This window comes from Capsicum annuum, chromosome 6 (genome assembly GCF_002878395.1).
Source record: "Capsicum annuum cultivar UCD-10X-F1 chromosome 6, UCD10Xv1.1, whole genome shotgun sequence".
NCBI classification, from domain to species: Eukaryota; Viridiplantae; Streptophyta; class Magnoliopsida; order Solanales; family Solanaceae; genus Capsicum; species Capsicum annuum.
The window spans coordinates 82,178,039-82,203,561 of NC_061116.1; the positions used below are offsets into that span (position 1 = coordinate 82,178,039).

The 25,523-nt window shown below is 34.6% G+C and overlaps 2 pseudogenes; one reads left to right on the plus strand and one right to left on the minus strand.

Annotated features, from left to right (window-relative positions):
* Positions 1-12,320: 12,320 nt before the first annotated feature.
* Positions 12,321-16,756, plus strand: LOC107874298 (annotated as a pseudogene).
* Positions 16,757-18,532: 1,776 nt separating this feature from the next.
* On the minus strand, positions 18,533-22,119 carry LOC107874249 (annotated as a pseudogene).
* Between the last annotated feature and the right edge of the window lie 3,404 nt (positions 22,120-25,523).

The window sequence follows — 25,523 nt, forward strand, 5'->3', positions numbered from 1 at the left end:
AACCAAGCCATCAAGGTTCCCACAACATCACTCCCAAGTGTAACATTGGAACTCTTGGGTTCCATGGTCAAGATACCTAACAAACAAAAAAACAACCTACAAAATGAACAAACACGTTAGTTCAAATAAAGCCTCACTTCACTCACACTCAACCTCACCTCACACGTGGCCTTACAAGTGTTGGATAATTGGAAATTCTTGGCACGTTACATGAGTGGTGAGAAACTTTGGTTTGGAATTGATCTTTTTTTTTAAATGACTTAAATAATGTTATGTACGAACTCTAACCAACAAAACACTAAGACTTTAAAATGAGAAAAGCATATAAAAAACCAAAGACACAAATTAAACGAACTCTAGACTGATTACCAATCTAGCAGGAACTTACTAGCTTGATAATTAGTTTTTGAATTAGCTTATAAGAAACTAGAATCAAAACGGTGAAACTAACCAATCTAATTTTAGAGATTAATTTTGTTGATCACTAGTGATGATGTGGCACACTGTGGTTGGTTTTCACCTTTTCAAATTTTGAATTTCCCAAATTCTTTTTTTGGCCACATATCAACTTTGGGGTAGAAGAGTCTTGGATTTGATGGGGTAATAAGGCAATTTGGAACCCTTTCAAGCCTTAAATTGAAATTGAAATGAAATGGTCCCTCCCTTGTACTTGCAAGTGTACTTGATTAGTCCTTTGATCCCTTTTTCTTTTTGATGATTTAGGAATATGCTAGGGAATATTCTTATACAAACAACAAGTACACTCTCTTTCCGCCCTTTTTTTGGATCAAGCAAACATTTTGAATATTCTTCTTCACTAAGATATGAAGATGATGGATGAACAAGATGATTATTCAAGTGTTGACCAAGTTTGACCAACAAGCAAATGAACCCTGATATTTTTTTTTAGATCTAGGATCCTTAGGTCAAAAAAAACTCAACCAACTATAATCCAACCGTAAAACACATCCAAATCGCAAGTGTAATTTTGGATCTAGCTCAAAAAGCTTTAAAACACCATAACCTTGGTGGATCTTAGCTTAAACTCAACCAAATTCAGTCTAAAAGTAGATCTAGACTCCCTAGGTACTAGAGAGAAAGGATATATAAAAATAAACTTCAAACACAAATTAAAATAGTGTAGATCTAAGGTTTGAATTTTGGATCTACAACATGACACACTAGACACCATTTTTTGTATTTTCTTCTTGGATTTGACTCTTTTTTGTGAGTTTTTCTTAGTAAAGACACTAAAACTCATATTTAGAGATGTAAGAACACCCCTAAACAAGGCTTTGATACCAAATGATATCCTAAAAGCTGAAAAATGGACACACAAGAACAAAAGTCAGCAACTACACTAAAGAGAAAATCATACACATAGTAGAAAAGAGATGAAGAAAAGATGCAAAAAGTAAAGATAGTAGAGAAACCCTCACTTCCACCAATGAATAGCACTAGAAGGTGTATCAAACCTTAAAAAATACATCATCGATGTAGATTAAACCTTAATCTAAGGTGAAACAAAGGACTCACACTTTCTCAAGTTCAACATTCATGCCAAATTACCCAATACAAGTGAAAACCATTTCAATTTCATTCAAGGTACCACGTTTTGAATTTATAGCTAAAACTAGAAGAATAAAGCTAAAAACTATGAGTAATATCCATTTTCATTCAAATACTATTGAAAAGAGTGAAGAAATTGTCTATTTATACTATATGTCAAATGACAAAACTACCCTTAATAAACTAAAGAGAAGGGGCGCCCCTTGAGTGTTGAAATACAAAGTTAAAGGTCCATCTTTACCCTTGTAGAATATAGACTCTTCAAGTCCCTTCTTCACAAATCAATGTATTCCCTCCCTTGGCCGAATCTACAAACCTTCACAAAATTTCAAGTGCATGAACAAAGCTTGAAGTTGTTGAAGTTCCTTGGCTTGGCTCCTTGTGAAAGGCCTTGAGAGCTTGACACAGCTGTCATCCTCTCCATCCTGAAGAGAGTTTTTCCTCAAACTTGTGGGTTCATCCACATCAAGCAAGGCTACGGGGGAAAGGTCACAAACATTGAATGTATTATAAACTTGGTAATCCGAAGGTAGATCAACTTGGTAAGCATTATCATTGATACTTTTAATTACTTGGAATGGTACATTACCCCGTGGCATGAGTTTAGCATTCCTTTGATTTAGAAACCTATCCTTTCTTAGGTGTACCCATACCCAATCTCTGGGTTCAAGCACCAACTTTTTTCTTCCTCTGTTTACCTTTTGAGCAACCTTTTGGTTCTTCTTTTAAAGTGTGGTCCACACCTTCTCATGAAGTATTTTAATTTCCTCGGCTATTTTTCATCCATCAAAGCTAATCATAAGTTCACTAGGCAAAGAAGTTAAATCCAAAGGGGTAAGGGGTCATGCTATAGACACACTCAAAGGGAGTCATTCCCATTCTTGAATGTACTACCATATTGTATGAAATTCCACCAAAGGTAGATGGTCTTCCCATAAAGTAAATATACCTTTAAACATAGTCTCTAACATAGAACCTAATTTCCTATTTACTACTTTTGTTTGTCCATCGGCATGTGGGTGGAAAGAGGTTGAGAAAAGCAACTTCGTAGCAAGCCTACCGCACATGGACTTTCAAAAGAGACTTAGGAACTTTATGTCCCTATCACTCACTATAGTGTTTGGAATCCTGTGAAGCTCTACAATATGTTCAAAAAATAAAGAAGCTAAACTAGGGGCAACCGCAGTTTTGGCACAAGGAATTAAGTGAGCCATTATGGAGAATCAATCAACGGCAATAAAAATGCTATCGCGACCCTTTTTAGTCCTTGGCATCCCCAAAACAAAGTCCATAGACATATCTAACCAAGGCCTAAGGGGAGTGGGAAGTGGGTTGTACAATCTTTCAGGTAGGAGGTGAGATTTCGTCACTCCGAAAATCCATACAATAGCCACAAACCTTAGCAACATCTTTGCTTAGTTTTGGCCAATAGAATTGATCCTCTAAGATGCCGAGGGTTATGTCAGCCCCAACATACCCCATGAGGCAACCATCATGCACTTCTCTCAGAAACAATTCCCTCCATGAAATAGAAAGAAAACACAATCTCCTCTCTTTGAACAAATAACCATCAAACCAAGAGTAGGAGTAATTGCCATTCTCCTTGAGCCATCAGTCCTTCCTCTCTCTTCATGTTCCTTATAAATAAGAGCAAAGGTAGGATCCTCAGGATACAGTATCTGCAAGCTCTCAAATCTCATCAACTTAGAAGACAAAGTAGGAACAAGCACATGCATTCTACACAACGCATCGGCTACTACATTTTTCTTCCCACTTTTGTAATGGATTACATAAGGGAAAGTCTCAATGAATTCAATCCACTTAGCATAACACCTATTAACCTTGTCTTGGCTCTTAAGGTGTTTCAAATATTCATGATTCGTTCGAATCACAAACTCTTTAGAACATAAATAATGTTTCCAAATACCCACTGCTCTAACAAGGGCATACAACTCCAAATCATAAGTCAACTAATTAAGAGTTGCCCCTTTGAGCTTTTCACTAAAATAAGCAATGGGCTTGTCTTCTTGCATCAAAAGAGCACCAATACAAAATTTACTTGCATCATATTCAACCTCAAATTTTTTTATCAAAATCAAGCAATTGCAACAAGAGAGCCAAAATGAGTAAAGCCTTCAAGGCCTCAAAAGCCTTAGCTTGTTCTTTGCCCCACTTAAAGGGTTAGTCCTTTCTAATGAATTCGAACAAGGGGGCTGTTATGGAACTAAAACCCTTGACAAACCTCTAATAAAAGCTTACCAACCCATGAAAACTTTATATTTCTCCAATAGTTTTAGGGGTCTGCCAACTTCGTATAGAATCTATCTTTGATTCTTCCACTTCTACACCCCTTGGACTCCCAACAAAACCCAAAAAGACCTGTTTATCAACTCCAAAAGAATACTTCTGCATATTGGCATACAACTTCCATCGGAGAACATCAAACACACATCTCAAGTGATTCATGTGTTCATCAATAGACTTACTATACACCAACACATCATCAAAGTATACAACTAAAAACTTTCCATTATAAGGATTCATCACATGCTTCATTAGTCTCATAAAGGTGCTAGGAGCATTTTTTAGGCCAAAGGGCATGACCATCCACTCATATAGACAAAATTTACTCTTGAATGCAGTCTTCTACTCATCACTGGGTTGTATATGAATCTGGTGTTAGCCACTCGTAAGATCGACTTTAGAAAATACACAAGCTCCATGGATCTCATCTAATATACAATCTAGCATAAGGATAGATGATGATACCTTATAGTAATTTTGTTGATGGCTCTATAATCGACACACCGGCGCCAAGTTCTATCTTTATTTGGTACCAAAAGCACTGGGATAGCCCACAGACTCATACTTTCTTTGATGTAACATTTGTTAAGAAGCTCCTCAAATTTTCTCTCAAGCTCCTTAGTGTTCGTAGGATTTCTCCTATAACCCAGCTTGTTTGGAAGTTGTGAACCCGGTACCAAATCAATTTGGTGCTCGATTCCCTAGATTGGGGGCAACTCTTATGGCAATTCTTATGGGAATACACCATCAAACTCCTACAAAACAAGTGAAATTTATGGGGGAAGAGAAGAAGAAGATGAAGAATAAAAAGAAGGAGAAGAAGAAGTATTAGTGTGAAAAGTATGAGCTAGGAGGATCATCGAAGTGTCCATGACTTGTTCCTTGAACAAGTCCGTCCTCCTAGCTAACATAACCAGGGGTCCTTTACCATTTGACCCCTTAGAATCCGCAAGTTACCCCTTAGAAGTGGTAGAATCCGAAGCCTCCCCTTTTTGCTTCTTTTCAAGTTCTTGTCTTGGCCTTCCCTTTACTTGTAACTCTCTTAACCCTTGATGCAATTCATTCACTTGACATGGTGAAAGTGTGTGTAATGTGAAAATTTTCCTTCCATTCAAAAGTAATATATGTTCAACCTCCCATCATTCTTGGTGGTCTTGTCATATTGCCATGGCCTACCAAGTAAAATATGGCATGCTTGCATTGGAATGACATCACAACAAACTTCATCTTAGTAGTTTCCTACCTTGATTTTACCATGCATTGTCCTGTCACCTTTAGTTCTCCACATTCATTAATCCATAGTAACTTGTAGGGACTAGAATGAGGGGTGGTTGGAAGTATCGAGAAATAAACCGTTGTAGAACTAACAACGTTTGTGCAACTTCCACTATCAATCACTAATGTGAACACCCCTCCGTTAATCAAGCACTTAGTATGGAAAAAGTTCTTTCTTTGGATCGGATCCTCAAGTCCTTTTCTCACCATAACCCTCCTCACGATATAATTAGGAATTTGACACTCTCCATCTTATGGCCAAGTGTCTTCTTTCTTACAATCAGCATTTGTGGCCTCAGGTTCACAATCATAAGACTCTTCATCTTGAAAGATAACCTCATCAACCTCGGGTTCAAGCTCAACTTATTCACCAAGGTAATAAAACCTACCTTCCCTTAGGATCACATTTCTATGAGTTGCACACTCACTTGCGTGAAGGCCCTATCCTGGACATTTGAAACATTGAAGACCTTTTGGATTAGGAGTAGGAAGTTTGTTACCTTCGATTCTTGTGGGATATCATTGCACTTGCTTCACCTCGGTTTTCTTGACAAAACAAGATGGCTCCTTACCTTTAGCCAAACCCGAAACCCCATGAATTGTACCCTTGGAATTGACCCAACTCAATGTAGAGGCTTGGGGCCTTGGCTTGTTCCTTTATTTATTCTCTTTCTCAATTTACTTGGCTACTTGAAAGACTTCAACCATGGTTTCAAACTTAATAATAGTCATTCGAGAAGAGATGTCTTTGTTTAACCCTACCTTAAAATGAATGATTTTATGCATGACTTCTTTACCTCTATGATCAAGTTTCAAGATGAGTTGTTGGAATTTGTCATAGTATGCCATGACTCAAGTTGTAGAGTTTGGAAAGAAGCTCATATCTATATTGTTCTAGGATATACCTCTCTCTCATTACTCTTTTCAAGTCTTCCCATGGGATGGTTGGCCACCGAACAAAACATTCCCAAACCTCTTGGTGTAATCCCACCAAGTATTAGCATAACCTTAAAAATGACCAATGGAGTAGCAACTCTTTTTCTCTTCAAATAAGTCATTAACTTGAAAAAATTCTCACAAGATGATTCCTAAGCAAGATACAACTCGGGGTCACTCTCTTTCTTGAAGGTTGAAATGCCTACCTTGATAGAATTTATACCAATATCTTAGTTTCTTTGATGATCAACATGGCCTTGTATAGCCTTATTCTCTTGAAATCTACCACCATAAGGTCCCCTTTGCTCATATCTTTCCCTCTCTTCTTCATCAAACCAATAACTATCATGAGGAACTTTATAGCCTTCTTTCTCCCCTCTACTATAAAATCCTTAACTTGGATAGGATAGTTTTAGTTTTAAGGTCTAAGTGGATGGTTATGAGGTCATCAATTATTTAGGACTTGGACTTATGGCATTGGATGTTGTGGGGGATTTGGTCTTTGGTTCATTTGATTAGGTATTTGGTTGTTGGGTTTTGTAGAGGTGTTTGGTTTAGTTGAGGGTTTGTTCTTTGATCAAAGGGATTGGTCATTTGGACTTTCAGATTAGGTGGAGTATTTTGTGTTCTAAGTCCTTCTTGTTGGACTTTGTTCATTTGGGGAAGTAGAGGTCCTGGTAATTTTTGGTTAGGAGGTGTTTGGGCTTGGTTTTGTGTAGCTTGAGGAGGGTAAAGCATCTGGTGAAGGGTTTCAGGTTTTATGGTCATAGAAGAGTTATTGGCTTGGACACTAGAGGATGCATGGTCTGGTTTAGGAGTAGAAGGTTGTGATTTCCTCCTACTCTCAACATAATCGAGCCTTCCACTAATTGTTGACACTTCACCCTTCATCGTCACCATTTTACTCCTTATAACATTATATCACTCTTCATGTCTCTCATCATATTATCTATATCACCCATCATATCTTTCCTCATAGCAACCATATCACCCTTTATATCTTGGGCAAGGGCCTTAAACCAATCCATCAAGGTCCCCACAACATCACTCCCAAGTATATCATTGGAACTCTGGGGTTCCATGGTCAAGATACCTAACAAACAAACAAACAACCTACAAAATGAACAAACACATTAGTTCAAATAAAGCCTCACTTCACTCATACTCAATCTCACCTCACACTTGGCCTCACAAGTGTTAGATAATTTGCACTACTTGGTAATTTAATTGAGTGGTGAGAAGCATTGGTTCGGAATAAATCTTTGTTTGAAATGACTCAAATAAAATGATGTATGAACCTGACCCAACAAAAAACTACAACTTTAAAATGAGAAAAGCACAGAAAAGTCAAAGACACGAATTAAACAAACTCTAGACTAATTACAAATCAAAGACACGAATTAAACAAACTCTATACTAATTAGTTTTGAATTAGCTTAAAAGAAACTAGAATCAAAAAGGTGAAACTAAGAAATCTAATTTTATATCACTAGTGATGACGTGGGACACCGAGGTTGGTTTCACCTTTACAAATTTTCAATTTCCCAAATTCTTGTTTCGGCCAAGTATTAACTTTTGGAAAGAAGAGTCTCGGATTTGAGGGGGTAAGAAGGCAATTTGGAACCTTTTCAATCCTCAAATTCAAATTGAAATAAAATGGTCGCCTATCCCCCACCCCCGTACTTGCAAGTGTACCTGATTAGTCCTTTATTCCCCTCTTTATTTTGGATGATTTAGGAATATACTATGGAATTGATAGCCTTAAGGACTATCAACACATGAAAATAGGTACTAGAAGCAAAAATAAGCAACCTCATAAAGGGAAAACAATACTCTTAGAAGACAAGAAAAGAAGAAGAAATGCTTAAAGTAAAGATAGATAGAAACACCTTTACTCCTACCAAGTGATTGACAAAAGATGGTATATCAAACGATCAATTAGACCTCACTAATAGAAGCACGTACTATCCTCTTAGGTGGACCAAAGGACTCATACTTCCTAAAGTTCACCTTTTTTGCCAAATTACCCAATACAAGTAAAAACCAATTCAATTGCATTCAAGGTTCAAAGTTTCAGATTTAGGGATACAACTAGAAGACTAAAGCTACAAACTATGAGTAATATATAATGTCATTCAAAATATATTGAAAAGAGTGAACAAATTGTCTATTTATAGTATTACATGCCAATTAACAAAACTACCCTTAATGATCTTAAGAAAAGGGGCACCCCTTGAGTGTTGGAATATAAAGTTGAAAGTCCATTCTATCCCCTTGTATAATATAGACTCTTTAAGTTAGTTCTTCACAAATCAGTGCATTCCTTCCCTTGGACGAATCTACAACACCTTCATAAACTTTTAAGTGTATGAATAAAGCTAGAATTTGTTGAAGTTCCTTGGCTTGGCTCCTTGTAAAGGGTCATGATGGCATGACACTTCCATCATCCTCTCCATATTGAAGAGATTTTGTCCACAAACTTACGGGTTCATCCACCTTAATCAAGGCTATAGGGAAATGGTCACAAACATTGTATGTATTGTAGACTTGGTATTCCGAAGGTAAGTCAACTTGGTAAGCAATATCATTGATCCTTTTGATCAGATAGAATGGTCCATCACCCTGGAGCATGAGTTTAGCCTTCCTTTGATTTGAAAATCAATCATTTCTTAGGTGTACCCATACCCAATCTTTGAGTTCAAGCACCAACTTTCTTCTTTCTTTGTTTGCCCTTTGGGCAACCTCTTGGTTCTTCTTTTCAATTATGATCTACACTGTCTCATGAAGTATTTTCATTGCCTCATATCTTTTAGATACATCAAAGATAATCACAAGTTCACTAGGCAAAGGAGATAAATCAAAAGGGGTAAGGGGGTTCATATCATAGACACACTCAAAAGGAGTCATTCCTATTCTTGAGTGTACTACCCTATTGTATGCAAATTCCACCAAAGGTAGGTGGTCCTCCCATGAAGTCAAATTACCCTTAACCATAGTCCATAGAATAGAACCCAAGGTCCTATTTTCTATTTCAGTTTGGCCATCGGTTTGTGGGTGGCAAGAGGATGAGAAAAGCAATTTCGAACTAAGCCTATCCCACATAGACTTCCAAAAGAGACTTAGGAACTTGGAGTCCCTATAACTAACTATAGTTTTTTAGATCCCGCGAACCGTTACAACATGTTCAAAAAATAAAAAAACCACACTAGGGGCATCCTCGGTTTTGGCACAAAGAATGAAAAGAGCCATTTTGGAGAATCTGTCAACGACAATAAAAATGCTATCTTGACCCTTTCTAGTCCTTGGCAGCCCTAAAACAAAGACCATGGAGATGTCTAACCAAGGTCTAAGGGGAGTGGGAAGTGAGGTGTATAACCCATGAGGATGGAGGAGGAATTTTGCACTCCTACAATCCATACATTGGCCACAAACTCTTGCAAAATCCTTACGCATTCGTGGTTAATAGAATTGTTCCTTCAAGATGCCAAGAGTCTTATCAATACAAAAATGCCCCATGAGGCTACCATCATGTACCTCTCTAACAAAAAATTCCCGGTAACACATAACTGCCTCCCTTTGAACAAATAACCATCAAACTGAGAGTATAAGGAGTTAGAATTTCTCTTGAGCCATCGATCCCTTCCCCATTCTTCACATTCCCTATAAATAGAAGCAAAGATAAGATCCTCGGGATAAAATATCCACAAACTCTCAAATCCTATCAACTTCAAAGACAAAGTAGCAATAAGCATATTCTTTCTAGATAACGCATCGAGTACCATATTTTCCTTCCCTCTTTTGTAATGGATTACATAAGGAAAAGTCTCGATGAATTCAATCCACTTAGCATGATGCCTATTCAACTTGTCTTGGCTCTTAAGGTATTTCAACGATTCATGATCCATTCATATCACAAACTCCTTAGGCCATAAATAATGTTTCCAATTACCCAAGGCTCTAATAAGGACATACAACTCCAATTCATAAGTTGAATAATTAAGAGTTGCCCCTTTGAGCTTTTCACTAAAATAAGCAACAGGATTCCCTTCTTGCATCAAAACAGCCTGAATACCAACCTTACTAGCATCACACTCTACTTTGAACATTTTATCAAAATCAAGCAATTGAAACAAAGGTGCCGAGATGACCGTATCTTTGAAGGGTTCAAATGCCTTAGCTTTCTCATCACCCCACTTAAAGGGTTGGTCCTTTCTAATAACCTCGGTCACGAGGGCTGCTATGGAGCTAAAACCTTTGACAAACCTCCTATAAAAGCTTTGCAACCCATGAAAACTTTGGATTTCTCTAATAATCTTAGGGGTCAACCAATTTCGTATAAAGTCTATCTTTGATTTGTCCACTTCTACACCCCTTGAGCTGACAACAAAACAGAAAAATCCCAATTTATAAACACCAAAAGAACACTTATCTATGTTGGCATAAAACTTCTCCCTTCGAAGAACATCAAACACACATCTCAAATGATTCACATGTTCATAAAAAAGACTTACTATACACCAACACATCATAAAACTAAATAAGCACAAAGTTCCTAATATAAGGTTTCATCACATGATTCATTATCCTCATAAAGATGCTAGGAGCATTTGTAACGCCAAATGGCATGACCAACCACTCATATTGAAAGGAATTTGCCCTCAAATTTGCACCTTGAAAAACCAAAGACAGGAAAGGAAATAAGCACACATTCCTTAAGGGGAGAGGGTTAGCATTAGTACCAAAAGTAATACTGACAAGCCAAGGTTGTTCACTTTTGACATACATCTATATATCCTTTGTATTTGTCATGAAAAACTTTGAAAAAAGGATATAAGTGAAGTGAATGGCATCAACATCAAAAGAAAATGTACATGACCAGAAGTTATTCCACCATACCCCAAAGGGATTCCGGGATCAAATGGAACTAGAAGACAAAGGTTTAAGCCGAGATGACCCACTCCTTTCATTTCGCTAATTTTCTCACAATCATTCAACTTATTACACACAACTTAGACATATACCAGGACACTATGAACAAGACTAATATCATGGTTTTTATTACACAAGTTGAAAGGACCATACTCATTGACAAGATCAATATCCCAAGCATCAACACTAACTTAAAGGCTTCCAATTCCACAATTCACATATTCAAGTAGTGGAATATACATAGGAGCACATTGATCATGGTAAAAACTAAGAGAGCTATTAAGAGAAGAAACATGTACCCCTATGACAAGTAAACCCGAGACCAATACACCAGAGGGTACATCACGATATTTCAAGCTCAAAGAAGTGTATGGAGTATCCCTAAGAGTAAGTTGATCATTGTTCATAATAAAATATCTACTAAGTAAGGGAACATGTACTTCTACTTCAACCAAACCCATGACCATGTCACAAGAAGTCATATGACAATAATTTTAGCTCAAGGGAATGAATGGGGTAGCAATGATACCTTAGTTTAGGCTAGGGCAGTCCAGTCTTTTGGAGTTCTTGGCCAAGGGAGCCTTTAGGTCATTTTTACGTAAAAGTCCTTACTGATTATTCATTGATAACTTAGGAACTTTATCCTGCAAATAAGAAGAATCAATGATAGGTAAAGTTCTAGTATTTGCGTTAGTGAGTAACATTGGACATTCATGGGCAAGTCCCACAAACATAGTTGTCTTTCCCTTTTCTTTCTCATAATTTGAGGCCTTATTTTCCCTTTCCCTTTTTTATTTACATTTGTCTTGTAATTCTCCACCCTTTTTTTCTATCTTGAGGCTTGGCCTCATTCTCTTTGGACTTTAACTCCCTCACTTCTCCTACTTTGATGGATTGATTTTGGTTTAGTGGATATTGGGAAGGAAGCATTGGATTTAGTTGATGATGGGTTTGTCTTTGGAGTTAAAGCATGGGGTTTTATGGAGGTTTTTGTGGACATAGTCTATCCAAACCTGAATTAATTCTAGTCATGTCACCCTTTATGGATTCTATTCCTGTTTGTATTATCTTGATCTCATTCCTTAAGTCAAAGTTAAGAGTCTCAATTCGAGCCAAGATAGCTCTACCAATGTCATTTCCCTAAGGTTGGGCTGAAGAACCCTCGTGTTCCATGATAAAATGTACCTATGAAGCAAAAAAAATTAGGAAAGAAAAACCTTCAAAACGAGCAAACAAAAGCCTCACCACACTCTTACATGGATCTCACTTCACACTTGGTCTCACAAGTGTTGAAAACTTGGCAATACATGGCAAATAAATTGAGTGGTGAATATGCTTTGGTACGGAATTGATTTTTTTTTTATATGACTCAAATAGAAGTATTCACGGACTTGAACCAGCAAATTACTACGAATTAAAATTAAGAAAAGGTACACAAAAACCAAAGACACGAAATAAATGACTCTAGACTAATTTCCAACCTAGTAGGTACTTACTAGTTATTAATTAGTGATAGAACCAACAAAATTAAAACTAGAAACAATAATTAGAATCTAGGAAATCAAATTTGAACTCAATTTAGTTGGGGACCAAAGTGATGATGTGGCAGCTTGTGATTGCACATTACTTTTAAAATTTTTAATTTCCCAAATTCTTGTTTCGGCCACACTTAAACTATACAGGAGCTTGAACGAAATTGGAGGGTGAGGGTTGGAGGGTTTGGAGCTATTTTTCAATTATGGACCTCAAAATCTAAAATTTTCAACTAATCTTTAATAATTTTTCACATCCAGAATGAGACAAAGCAGAGAGTTGTTGAGAATTAATTTCTTTACCTAAAAAAGTGAATCAAGGACTGAGAAAGATGAAAATAATTTAATTTTTTGACATAGACACTAAACCAGGAGGAGGGGGACAAAAATGCTAAAAAGGCATCTGGGTTCGGGTCGCAGTGGTTGACTACGTGTTGTTATGCTATTGCTATGTTGAATGGGGTTGTTCCGCTGTTTGTTGTACGGTGTTAAGGGGAAAAAGGCAAAAGGATTATTGGGCCGAGTCGAGAATTGGGCCGATTTTGTGTTGAGTATTTTTATTTAGGGCTACTGTAGAGGCTGGGTTGGTTTTGCTGTTAATTAAATTTGCTAAGGGAGAAGAAAATGGTGGGCCTAGCAGGTCGGGTATAAAAGTAGAAAATTGCATGCCATAGACCCAAATATCGGTGGCTTTAGATATTTGACCCCAAATAAGAATGTCTTTGAAGAATAGTCTTCCTTACTTTTTAATGTACTAAAAGTACCATTTTGCCCCTCTACACTCCAAATATATATTTTTAAACTTTTCATGTTCACTTACCTCTCAAATTTTATTTTTTATTATTTTTATTTTTCCTTTACTTTTATTATTTTACTTTTTTTCACTTTTTTATTTTTCCTTTAAATTTATTTTTCTATTTTTTATTATTTTACAGTTTTTATTTTTTCCTTTAACTTTATTTTTATGTTTTATTTATTTTCATATTCAAGTTGACATTGTAGCTTCAACTGTCATCGACTCTACTATATTATGCATTTTCACTGTTGACGGTATACTCCTTTGTATTGAATTATTTAGAAAAGCTCCTTCTCCGACACCAGGACCAGCTCGGGAGACATCTCCAGCACCCGCACCTGATGTATCTGCACCTACTACGGATGCTAGCTCTCCTACTCCAATGATGTCTCCTCCCGCTCCACCCACTTTATCTCCTACTGGTGATCCGAAGGACAGTCCAGCAGCTGATTCAGAGAACAGTACGGCGGGTAAGAAGAAGAACGACGGTACCATATGTGGAAGATTTAAATTCGGATGCTTCGCAATCCATTTTTTATCAGAAGCATCCTTTCATCTGTGATAGTGAAGTATTTGATAATCTGTCGAGCTTGAATACTAATTTTTGGGTGTTCATCGAGTGTGGATTGAATACGTCAAAACAGTAGGTTTACTATCTTTAAGCTTTTCATTTTGTGATTTTGTACTTATGGTAATGTATATATTCTAATTGTATTCATTTTTCATGTATTTTAAGTGCCAAAAATATATACGTTAAAGAAAAAGACGTGCTGCCCGAATGTTTAGTGTTTGGCTCTTGTGCTGTGGATTCGAAGGAGTGGTTTTATTCACTTGCAACTTGTGGTCGACCTATGAATGGCACGGTATTATCACTTGCTATCCTAATCTATATTTGGATTGGCTAATGTCTGCCTACTATCTTTGTAACTTTCATGTAAAGTTGTAACTTTTCTATTCACTAGTAGAGCCAGGTGTATAGTTAGAGAGGCGAAAGAGGGGCATTCAATTTTTAGTTTAACGTCGATTTGTCTACCTATTTTAACTTTATTTTCATTTTATTGTAGAAACAAATCCAATGTTGTTAACAAGATCCTTCCTGTTTTGATTCATCGTTCGATCACAAGGTTTGGCTCATTTCATGGTTGCATGATACTAAGTAGGCCCTTGGCCGTAGAATTTATAAAGTTGGAGTTGAATATAGAGTAATGTTTAATTTTTATGTGGGGTTACTAACATTTCAGGAAGTTAGCTGCATAAATCGCGAACAAACAGCAGAAACCAGCAGCTGAGGTACAGTGTCTATCCCCTCCTGATTTATTTTATAATTGAGCTGCTGTTAATATTGTATATCCACAGATAACAAATCCACTAATCCTAGTGGATCCAATTAGAGATGAAACAAAAGACTATATTATTATCGATGCTGAAGATTACAAGGCGACTGGTTATTCTCACATACCAATGTTTGTGCAGCATACTGAAGCAATGATGAAGGAAATTGATAGGATGGTAAGCTATTATGATCTATATATCTTGGTTATGAATATAATTCTTGTGTATTGCCATTGATGTGTTAAATCTTTGATTCAAGATTAGGAAATTGAGGTAGAAGATACAAAAGATTGGTCAGTTGTGGACATAGACAGTTCTAATAAAAAGAACGAATTCACTGTAGTAAAATACATTGATGACATATATGCTTACTACAAGAAGGCTTAAGTAGAGATGTTATCTCCGCTCTCCCTATTTGTTTGTTAGAAGTTTTTTTTGTTTACAACTTGTACTTGCTCATTACCCCACTGTATGGGAATACACTGGGTTTGTTGTTGTTGTTGTTGTACATGATCATTAGGATTATGGTATGTAGAGTTAGAAGAAGTCCCATATTTTTCAACTAATTATCTAATTCTTTTGGACAAGATCTCATTAAGCTTAATAGATTGCCAAATTACTCACAAAAGCTAGTCTAATTTTAATATAGACTGCAATTTTAAGTCAGTAAAATAATAGGTGCAGAACATAGGATATATAGACACAGAGGGTATACTTGGGCTATTTTTGTTGTGATGCTATTCTATCAAGGATGATTACTGTTTCAATTTTAATTGGAAATCTGGAAAGAAATGGAGGTGTATTTTTTACCCCTTTCTTTTAATGTCATTTTCAATTACAGATTGTTGGCTGCGTCCCTCCAAACTATATGGAACAACAATTTGATATCAATGAGAGGATGAGAGGCATCTTCATTAATTGACTGATTGAGGTATATAGTGTTTGCTGTTGCATGTCATTTCTGAGTTTTATGAAGAAGAATTTGATAATTTTAGGTGTCATTTAATGTCTAATCCAATTTATAGGTTCACTACAAGTTTGAAATGATGGAGGAGACCTTGTATTTGACTATGAATCTCATCAATAGATTCCTGCCAGTTCAGTTAGTGATTAGGAAAAAACTTCAGCTTGTTTGAATAACAGCTTTGCTTCTTGCTTGCAAGTATGAAGAGATTTCTGTACCTGTAGTGGAGGATCTAATTTTGATCCCTAACAAGGCTTATATTAGAAAAAAAGTGCTTGAAATGGTTAGTTTAAAGACCAAAATCTTACATTATCAGGACTTGTATCTCCATTTTGTTCTTCCTCGCTAAATGATTTCAATCGTTTTCTTATCCACAGGAGAAGTTGATAGTTAATGTCTTACAGTTCAACATGACAGTACCTACAACTTATGTGTTTATCCGACGGTTCCTTAAAGCCTCTCAATCTGATAAGAACGTCGGTTAAACGTCTTTGTCACATGAAGAAGTAATGCAACAATATGAATCACTACTCATACAATATTTTGTCATTATTTAAATCAGGTGGAGCTCGTGTCTTTCTTCTTGATTGAGCTATGTCTAGTTGAATACGAAATGCTTATATTCCCAACATCAATTCTTGCTGTTGCAACTGTCTTTAATGCTCAGTGCACTCTCAGTGTGTCCAAAGAGTGGAACATAACCTGTGAGAAGCATAGCAGCTACGACAAAAATCAGATTTTGTAAGTATATTTTGTTTTTAAAGATACTTGTAAATGTACATCCCTTTATCGAATAGACAAAGATGTGTAATTGTGTGCCTTATTTTCTACAATAGGGAATGCTCAAAATTAATGGTTTCTTTCCATCAGAAGGTAGTAATTGGGAAGCTTACTGGCGTGCACTGAAAGTACAATACGTATAAATATGGTAATGTTGCAAGATGTGAACTAGCTTCTCTTCTATTAGAAGCCTGGTTCTAGGATAAGAAGAACACATAAGGGGGAATGACATGCTTTGCCAGTAGTTGTGTTAAATTAAATTGTTAATGTGTGTGCAACATTTGTTGCTCCAGGCTTTGGGGAAGGGGGAAGGATGTTTTTGAGTTCTTTTACTACTAAGAGAACCATGTGTTTATTTGTTTTTTTCATGTACATTGTTTGACATTGCTGGTGTTTTGTGAAATATCTTACTTTCCAAACTTTTTCTTGAATATAAATATTAGAAAGTTAAAATTTCTTCTTAACAGTATAAAGCTTAAGTGATTAGAAGCTTGGACACATAACATACTTAACAACTAATGTGACTAGAAGCTTGGTGGACACACTTAAAAAGCCTTCATATATATATATATATATATATATATATATATATATATATATATATATATATATATATTTATATGTATCCTCTAAAAAAATAACTTTACCAGTTGGTCTCGAGAATAAAAAGTGTCAATGTCAATAATACTAGTGCGAGAGAGGTAACAAATTCACATATTGGACCAATATATTTATTAACTAGGTCCCTATTTTAGCTCGTCCAATATTATTTGGGCTAAACATGTAACTCAATGATTGAAGCGCTATAAGCCAAAAATACATACTGAAACCTGTGATGAGCAAAAGAATATTAGTAAAAATTTGTATTTGATGTTTATAATAACAGTACAACAAGCTTCTAAACTAAGTTTTGTCTCATGAGGCAAGAGTTGCATATATGTTAATAATCTAATCAGTGTGATTAAAGAATAAACTTTTGCCTCTTGGACAAAAGTTTTCAATTTAAATAGTATACCATTTGTACAACAATTTTCTAAACCAAGTCTTGCCCATGAGGCAAGAGTTGCATATATGTTAACAATCTAATCAACGTAATTAAAGAATAAAATTTTGCCTCTTGGGAAAAGGTTTTTAATTTTAATAATTTTCTAAGCTAAGTCTTGCCCATGAGGCAAGAATTGCATATATGTCAATAATCTAATCAGTGCAATTAAATAATAAATTAAAAAGTCTTGTCCATGAGGCAAGAGTTGCACATATGTTAATAATCTAATCAGTGCAATTAAAGAATAAACGTTGCCTCTTGGGCAAAAGTTTTCGATTTCAACAATTTTCTAAACAAAGTCTTGCCCATGAGGCAATAGTTGCATATATGTTAATAATCTAATTAGTGCAATTAAAGAATAAACTATTGCCTCTTGGACAAAAGTTTTCAATTTCAATAATTTTCTAAACTAAGTTTTGCCCATGAGGTTAGAGTTGCATATATGTTAATAATCTAATCAGTGCAATTAAAGAATAAACTTTTGCCTCTTGGGAAAAAGTTTTCAATTTCAATAATTTTCTAAACTAACTCTAGCCCATGACAAAAGAGTTGCATATATGTTAATAATCTGATCAGTGCAATTAATGAATAAATTATTGCCTCTTGGGCAAAAGTTTTCAGTTTCAACAATTTTCTAAATTAAGTCTTGCCCATGAGGAAAGAGTGGCATATATGTTAATAATCTAATTAGTGCAATTAAAGAATAAACTTTTGCCTCTTGGGCAAAAGTTTTCAATTTTAATAATTTTCTTAACTACGTCTTGTCCATGAGGCAAGAGTTGCATATATGTTAATAATCTAATCAGTGCAATTAAAGAATAAATTGTTGCCTCTTGGGCAAAAGTTTTCAAGCTCAATAATTTTCTAAAGTCTTGCCCATGAGGCAAGAGTTGCATATATGTTAATAATCTAATCAGTGCAATTAAAGAATAAACTGTTGCCTCTTGGGCAAAAGTTTTCAATTTCAACAATTTTCTGAAGTCTTGCCCATGAGGCAAGAGTTTCATATATGTTAATAATCTAATCAGTACAATTAAAGAATAAACTTTTGCCTCTTGGGAAAAAATTTTCTATTTCAAGAAAAAGGAAAAAATCCTCAATATAGAATCTATGTCATAGAAAGGGTTGTGCCTGTTTCCATGTGGATTTGCAGGTATGAGAATATCTTCAAGAATTGCCTGATCTAGCTGCAGACCAATGCGTCTCTCTAGATCAGACCTTCAGAAAGTCGATGCTGATGCTGCTATAGCAGACTTTAACAAACTTGAAAGAAAAGCCATTGGCACTGCGCTTTTCCTGGATTGTGTTGGTAGTAAGCCAGATATTGTTTCGACAATGATCCTTTGTTATTTTTGCAAATCCAAATCCAAGAAACTTTCTTTAACCAATTGAGGGTCCTTGATGAACAAGCCCTGAAGAGATTTTTGGGCATAATTTTTCAAAATTCTGCTGATAATGTCTTTTTTAAGACCTTTTGTTTTTACTGCCGATAGAACTCTCTGAAAAAAATCCAAATTTAGCACCGCAGGTGATTTTCCCTACCATTCTGATGGTGTCTCAGAATCAACGCACTGAACAGGTTTGGGTGGAAAATTATACTCTAGCTTTGACAAACCAGATGTTAGCTGCTCTTTACAGGCTTTGTTTGTAATTGTGTTTATTAACTGGCTAACAAGATTGACTTCTTTAGATACCGGTAGTAATGTTTCACAGCGATGAAGAACAGATATTGAGTTGGATATGTTTGGAAATACCGCATCCTTAAGGAATACCTCAATACGAATTTCCAGATTTTTCTTGGAGATATCTTCTATTATTTCTATGAACCTAGCTGCACATCTAAGTAACACCATGTTTGATATGGTAATCTAAACGTTCACTCCATAGCAGAACTTTGCAGAAAGTTCAAATGCATCATATCCGCCAGGAAGACCAAAAGATTGATTCTTGAAACCTTTGTACCCGTAGCCTCTAGCAGCAGCTTTCTAATTCTTTCACTTTGCGAAACCAGAGGGAACTAAAAATAATGATAAATTATCAATCATATTAGAAATGTATCCTATAGACACGTAATTTTGTCCGCCCAAATATTATTTTTTACTCATTTTTCACATCTCCTTACCCTACCCCTACCTAATCCTACCCATTTTCTTACATACCCACCTAACACTCATCCTCACCAACACACTCTCACTGGAACATCACTCATACACAGAGAGAAATACACACACACGCACACAGTGAGAGAAGGGTCAATGGTGATCGAGAAACACTAAAGTAGGGAGAATCGAGAAAGAGAGTGACGAAGAGAGGAAAATAGAGAGAGATCGAGTAAGAGAGAGAGACAGAGAGATCTGGTCAAAGAAGAAGAGATAAATGGATGGAGTTGACTATCTTCGGTGAGTTTTTTGCCGGAATAGGCGTCACCCATTAAAGCCCGTCACCCGCAACTCCGTGAAATCCCCTACCCTTCTCTATTTCTGGCTTTTTCTGGCAAGATCTAGTCGGAGAGATCCCCTGGTTTGTGGGCTAAGTGGTCTGCCGGAGCTTTGGAGAGGCACAAACGGCCAACTAGCTCTGATTCTAGTGGGTTAGTTTATGAACGGTTGGAAATCATTGATTTTGGGGTTTTTTCTGTTGGCGTCAAATTTTTCTGAGTTATATTTCTTGATACCGAGTTGGATTTTTTGTCGCTATTGAGGTTTTTATTTGAGATTTTGAGTTCATGCCTCGTTAACTCATTATTATCAACAGAAATTAATTATTTTGAGGTCCAAATTCTTAACTCTACTCTTTTATTATCTTAACGTGTTTGGTGATATGATTTGGTGATGTGTTTGAGTTTCTCTGTAATTATCATAGTTTGATTGGTTGATTTTAAGTTGAATTTTGTTAATCGTGAGGTGTGAATAGAAAACTAATAAAAAGGAGTGGATGTCAGTTAGTTTAATTCGTTGAATTGTTGTTTAATTTGAAATGGTCAATATATTATCAAACTTGACAGTATCATGATAGGTCGAATGGGTAGGCAAACGTAGGTTGGGTAGGCAAAGTTTAGAATTTGTGATTTTGTTGAATTTTTGAAATATGTGTTGAATGGTTTTATTTTATCGCATCTGACTCAATTTGTACTTATTTGGTTGGGGAATGCCTCAAGGTATTTGTATTATTTATCATAGGAATGCCTCGAGAAAGTTGTACGCAAAAGAGGCTCGTGATCAAGGCCCAAGGCACCACATGGAGCGTAGTTTAAGATTAATGTAGGTTAGCGTAGGTTTACATTTCAGTGCTTTTTTATCTTGGGTGTATAATAAATTGGACTGGATATTAATTTTGATTTTGTTTGTTTGATTATTTGTTTCATGTTTATGTGTTTGTTGGTTTATACATTCATAATGTTGTACTAGCCGATACGCTCCACCATGCGACCGTGGTTGAACTATGGGATCGAGGGGTGCCTAACACCTTCCCCTCGGTCAATAGAATTCCTTAGCTGGAATCTTTGTTCGCAGACTAGTTTTAAAGAGTCAAATCATTTCGGAAAGGATTTTCCAAAGGTGGCTTGGCACACCGGATTATGCCAAGTGGCGACTCTGAATTTAATTGTGAAATAAATCATTTTTTAAAACAAATCTTTATTTTTGTCACTTTAATAATAAAACCCTTTCAAAGCTTAAAATCTATTCTTTTCGGTTGAAAAAGGGGTGTGACATATCCAAGATATTCTTCTTTCATTTTTCTTAATTTTAACACGAAGCACATAACTTAAGTTCTGTAGTTCTATTTTTACATCTGGCTATTGACTTTTCTTTTCTCCTCAACACAGCTGTATTGATATCGGTAGCCTTCTTATAACGGCTAAAACATCAATCTTTTTCAAGGTACTTTAGACTAGCCATTTCTTTGCACAACTTCTGTTTTTCCATAGACTTGAGCATTGCAATGATGATGAAAAGTGTTAGATTAAATTACATGAGAGGATGAAAGATTGCATACTTCAATTTTGTACCTTGTGAAGAGCAAAACTGGCTGATCTGACTTTTATATTAAGATCACTCAAAACATTAGATATTGGCCTGCAATAGAAGATATAGTCAATGGTCAAAAGTTGGAAACTTACATTTTTTTAATATTTTTTTAGCCTAAGATTTCATGCACGCGCAACTTTCATCTCAAGAATACAATGCTGGATGTATGAAGTCTTAAAGCTATCTAAATTCAAATGATGAAACCTTAACTCTTTGGAGAGCATAAGTCAGCCTGGTTTTTTGCTTGTATATATGACCATAATTTAGAACCAAAAAAATCATAAAACACAATCTTGAATGGATAAAAATGTTGAAACAAAGTTAACAATACTTTGTGTGTGTGCTATTTTTTGATTCAATCTAGCAAAGTGCCAGACATTTTCTGGTGTCTTTAAAATATGGCGTAGAGTAATCTAACAGATAATTGCAAAGATCATCTATACTAACTAGAGAGCCCTCACAAGATACACATGTTGGAAACTAGGAAAATAATATTGACGTCTACACCATTCACACCACATCTTGAACAAGAAAACTGAACACATTAGACTTTAGAAGTTTGAAAGGTCAGTTATTTAATTTGTCATTTTCAATGATTACAGCCTTAGAAACTGCTCATCTATAGTCATTATCTAGAGTATATGATATTAACTTTATGAACTGATAGAAACTCTACAATCTTAGGCTTAAAGGTAAGTTCCATCACAATCAGTTTCCAAAGCAAAAAGTATTACCATTTTCACTTACCCAGCACTTGAATGTGGTTTTTCATCAGTGGAGAAGTCGGTACTTTCACTAAGGGAGTTTTGAATATAAATAGGTGAACACACGAAAGAAATCAAGGGATTCAGTATCTATTATATATACATAAAAATATACTTTTCGTCTTATATATATAGCGTAATTCTTTCACTAAGGCCCTTGTGATATATGATCCTGGCTCCACCCGTCTTTCATAAATGCATTTATTCTTCAGATATTTTGGTGGTTGTAGTTCTCTTCTAGTGCCAAATCCTACTACCATTAGAGAGTTTAAACCCATTGCCTGTTGCCCTATGTTATACAAGCTAATAGCTAAGGTGCTCTTTCTTAGAATCAATAATTTAGTGCTTCTTTAATCTCTAAACCATAGGTTGGATTCATCCAAGATAGAAAAAACAACATTTGCCTCCAAGACCAAACCCTCACAACTACTCAAACACAATTATAATCACAATAACAAAGTCCCTACAATCTGTTCGACACAATTCCTCATTATCTTCTAATGCTAATTATACCACTAGTTTGAAATACTTGGAACTAATTTCTTGTACCACCTTGACCTTATACGTTTGACCTTTCTAAAATATATTGTGATCAACATCAACTCCCATATTAACGGTCTTTCCCTCCAAGACCAACCCCCACAACTACTCAAACACAATTATAACCGTAATAACAAACTCCCCACAACCTGTTTGAAGGAATTCCTCAATGGTAAATATGTTACTACAACAACAACATATCCCAAGTTCAGCTTACGTTCACCTCCCCAAAAATCAAATCAATATGCTAATTATATAACGAGCTAAAATTACCACAATGCATCAATAAACTAAAATTACCACAACGACTTTTGATGATGAATTTCATACCTGAAGAACCCTTAGGGCAAAAGTTGATTCTGTGAATGTTTGAAAGTCGATTCTGGAATTTGGAAGAAAGAGATTTAACGGTTTGGGCAACTTAGCCTCGGGCTTTAGAGAGCCATCACATGGGTTGATTCTGGAATTTGGAATAAAAAGATGAAGAAAGAGATTGAATAACGAATATTTTAGAGGAGGGTATTTTCGTCCAAAAAATATGGCTTAATGAGTAAAGGCTATTTTAACAAAGCCATTTTATTTGGGACTAAAATTTGAAAGCCACTTTAATTTAGGTCTATTTTTGAGAATATCTCGTATAAAAGAAAGTGGGTTGGTAGGTTTGGGCCGGTGTTGAGGGAAAGGTTAGTGGGCTGTTAGGGAGGAGGAAAATAAGACCACAATTATTACATCTAATTATGGTTATCTTATTAATAAAATGGTCACGATTGCATACATTTCGATAAAGTTGAGATGAAATTATCTTTTGATTAGTTTAACGAATTTCGTAAATTTAATAATTTTAAAATAAATATTTAATAGGACATAATTTATTTTATTTTTTCAAATAATAATAATAACATTAATAGTAATAATAAATAAAGATTAACAAACTAATTATTTCATTAATTTTTTTTAATTTTCAATCGATACTGGGAAAAGGAGAATATTTACAATTGTTCAAACTTTTCACTCTGAATAAATTTAAAAGTATTTTTAACAGATAATTATGTAATTATGTATAATTAAACAATAAATATGTTATTACGCCTAAATTTAAAAAATAGGGTTGAAATTTATTTCAAAATAACTAAAAATAAATATTTTAAAACTATTTAAAATTGAGAAATTCAAAAATTAATTTGAAATGTGGGAGGGCAAAAATTAGGTGTCAACAGGTACAACTTTTTTTATATGAGAAGAGAATTCTCAAAAGATGTGGCTATATGATTAACTTTAAATAGGTACATATTTGGATAATCTATATGTTCAATAATTATAATTTTAGATGAGGTGTTTAGGTTAACACTACATGCAATTTTAAAAGGTGAAAAGTGACTTAAGCCTAAAAATACGAATACATATGATCCTCTATGCCAATCCTCTTTTCCTTTTCAATTTCATATCCAGATTCTTAAATTCTATTTTTTTTTTCATTTCATACGTTTGCCTTTAGGCTCTGACAATTTTTATTCAAAATAATCTGTGAAACATGACAAAAATAACATTAATTCCAATATTCAAATAATAAAATATCTACGTGCTCTACCGATATGATGTAATAATTAAAGAAATATCTATTCATGTCTTTCAAAAAGAAAATAAAATAATAAAAGAAAATTATATTCACAAAGTTAAAAAAGAACAAAACATAATTATTAACTACATTTCAAGCAAGGAAAAAGTTGACAAAAAAAATTATATATGTAAAGAAAGAAATTATGATATTATAAATTAAATTAGTTCATCTTTAACTTTTAGTGATCAATAATAAAAATAAAACATCCATCAACAGTTAAAGAATTTTTTTTTACACCATTATATACAAATAACATAAAATTGTTTAATTAAAATAACTTTAAAAACAAAAAGAAAATGAACTATTCACATAAAAAATAGAAAATTCCTAATTCATTTTCCTTCGTCTTTTTTTTTTTTTGTTGAATATTTAACTATTCACTATGTTCTATTAACATTTACAATATTTTTATTGAAATTATACATTCAAAAAAGTAATCAATGAGAAAGAAGTAATTCAAACTATATATCTCTATTCAAAATTTCTTGAACACTCTTTCTTTCCTTCTTGGTGTATCATAATACCCCATAAACTAAATATAATCAAACAATAAAAGATGAAAAAAAAGATTTTGAGAAAGACTTTTTTTTGTCTTTGCGTTGATTTTTTCTTTCATAATTTAGTTAATTTAGAGGAGGCTATAGTGATAAAGAGGAGAAAGAATAATTTTGAATGAGAATTTTTTTTAACATAAAACATGAATTTATATATAAAATGGAGGAATATCATAAGGCATCATAAATTTATAAATTAAATTTTGGAGGTTATGAAGATTAAAAAATGAGAGTTATGAATATCATTAAGAGTATAAACTAAAGAGGTTTGAGTTATGAATAGTTCTTTTGATTAAATACATTAAATAAAAAAAATCAAACATTAGAAGATACTATCATGTACATTTATAATTAGGATTAAAAAAGAGATAAATTAGACTACAAATGAACACATAAAGCATTAAAAAGAAAAGATGAAAAATCAGAAAAGGAGGGGAATATATTAAAAATCATTTTAAAAAATGAATGTTTTCTTTGAGTGACTACAATTGATGATTTAGTTTTTTTCCTCATATATATATACATATATACATATATATATATATATATATATATAT